At 48.8% G+C, this 1863-nt stretch overlaps 1 long non-coding RNA gene across 1 annotated transcript; it reads right to left on the bottom strand.

The window, feature by feature from the left end:
* Positions 1-424: 424 nt before the first annotated feature.
* Positions 425-1133, bottom strand: LOC127304744 (uncharacterized). The gene is made up of 2 exons (XR_007853520.1): positions 1014-1133; positions 425-782 (listed from the first exon to the last, which is right to left on the bottom strand). It is a non-coding gene; the product is annotated as an uncharacterized lncRNA (long non-coding RNA).
* Between the last annotated feature and the right edge of the window lie 730 nt (positions 1134-1863).

Raw genomic sequence — 1863 nt, 5'->3', positions numbered from 1 at the left:
CGTCCACCAGCTGGCCACCGAGCGCGCTGGGCCCAGGCCTTTGGTCGCGGTTCGCCAACCGAGCCGCGACTAAAGGCCTCATTGGTCGCGGTTCTTACATTTCCGCGACTAATGGGGCTGGACGGAAGGCCTTTTTTCTACCAGTGAACAGGCCAATTTCAGCCCGTGGCTCATTCTGAACGCGCAAGTGTGCTTGCACCACTGCACCAGTGAGAATTGGGCCCAGGCTACCAAACACGCCCCTAGTTCGTAATAATATGTACATCTCACGTTCATACAGGTAACACATTTTCATGAATTTTGGTAATTCTTAGCTTTATCTACATTTGAAGTGAATTTCAGATTTGGAATAGACTTGAATATATTTTTGATCAAGTTAATCCATTCTAAAGGATATTCAAAATCTCCATATAAGTTGTTCATAGATGACAAAACATTCACGACAAACATATATTATTGTCAACTGTAAAAAAAACATATCTTATTGTCATAAGTCGCCATGCGACTAAACATTGATCACTTGCAACTACCGTCACAAGTGCAGGAGATTGGCATACCCCCGCAGGTACCTATTGGACTTGAGGGACTGTTGCAGTCTACCTCCCAGCAACATGATGTTGCGTTATAACATGGTTTCTTCTCATCCTTAGGGCAACAGAGGCACGGGTAACACCGCTTCAAGGAAATCTCCTCCGGTGAATAAGGTTCTTGCAAAAATATTTTCCTGTACTCCATTGGAATGTACTCCGTGATGTTGTGTATTTGCCTCTCTCCGATTTCCCCTGCATATTAAGTATTTATGTTTTGGGTGCATGAACATAATGTACTCCTAGAAGAAATTGACGTGGTGATGAGACCATAAAAGGAGTTGATGATAATAAAAAATTGCACCATTTCCCGTGAGGTCATATTCATTAAATACTTGGTTTAAGAATCGCAGAAGTGAACTTGCTACAGCTATTTCGTGTAGGTATGAAAAAAAGGTGATATGGTATGCTTACATAGTTACATACCTTGGGCTTGCACCCTGGCGCAAAGAACAAGGATCGAAAGACTAACAAATATGTGTGCATATTTTGCCATGGCCATCTTGTGTAGGAGACTAGGAGACCACTTCCGATCTTGGTTTTGTGTCGTGGACTCCACACAGATTGAATGAAGGAGGGCAATACTACTATATATGAAGGCAGTGCATGCTGTTTAAGGTATGCATTAATTGTATAATCAATTAATTGATTCGGTGTCATTTAATCATTTGTTGTATACAATCAAATAATATACCCCACCAAAAAAAAGTAATCCCCTAACTGATTCGGTCTAATTGAACCCTTTATTGTGTATAATCAAATAATTGATTCGATACCATTGAATCCAGTAAGGAAAACACTGACGTTCCCCCGGGGGAACAGCGTTCTAATCCCCCGCCTCCCCACACACGCCACGTCCATGTGGGGTCCACCCACGTTCTCATCCTCTCCCTTATCTTCTTCTCTCTGTCCCTAAATCGAGTGCGCCATCGCCGCCGCGCCTCGCGCCCCCGCGCCACCACCGCTGCGCCCCACGCCACCACGCGCCACCCCCGCTGCGCCCCGCGACATCGCCGTCGCGCCCCATCGTCGTCGCCCCGCGATATCGCTGTGGAGGCGGACGACGTGCGGCACGCCGGCGGCAAGGGAGCCTCCTCCCGCGCCACCACGCCGCCCGCGCCACCCCTGCAGCGCCGTCGTAGCCCCTGCTGCGCCTCGCGCCACTGCTTGTTGCTGCCAGCGACAGGGCCTAGGTCGCTGCTGTAGAGGTCGCCCGCCTGGGATTCACCGCTGCCCTCCATCTCCGCGCCCGCGGGGCTCCATACTTCGCATAGCT

This window comes from Lolium perenne, chromosome 5, assembly GCF_019359855.2.
Source record: "Lolium perenne isolate Kyuss_39 chromosome 5, Kyuss_2.0, whole genome shotgun sequence".
Lineage (NCBI taxonomy): Eukaryota > Viridiplantae > Streptophyta > Magnoliopsida > Poales > Poaceae > Lolium > Lolium perenne.
This window is presented reverse-complemented; position numbering and strand designations above follow the sequence as displayed.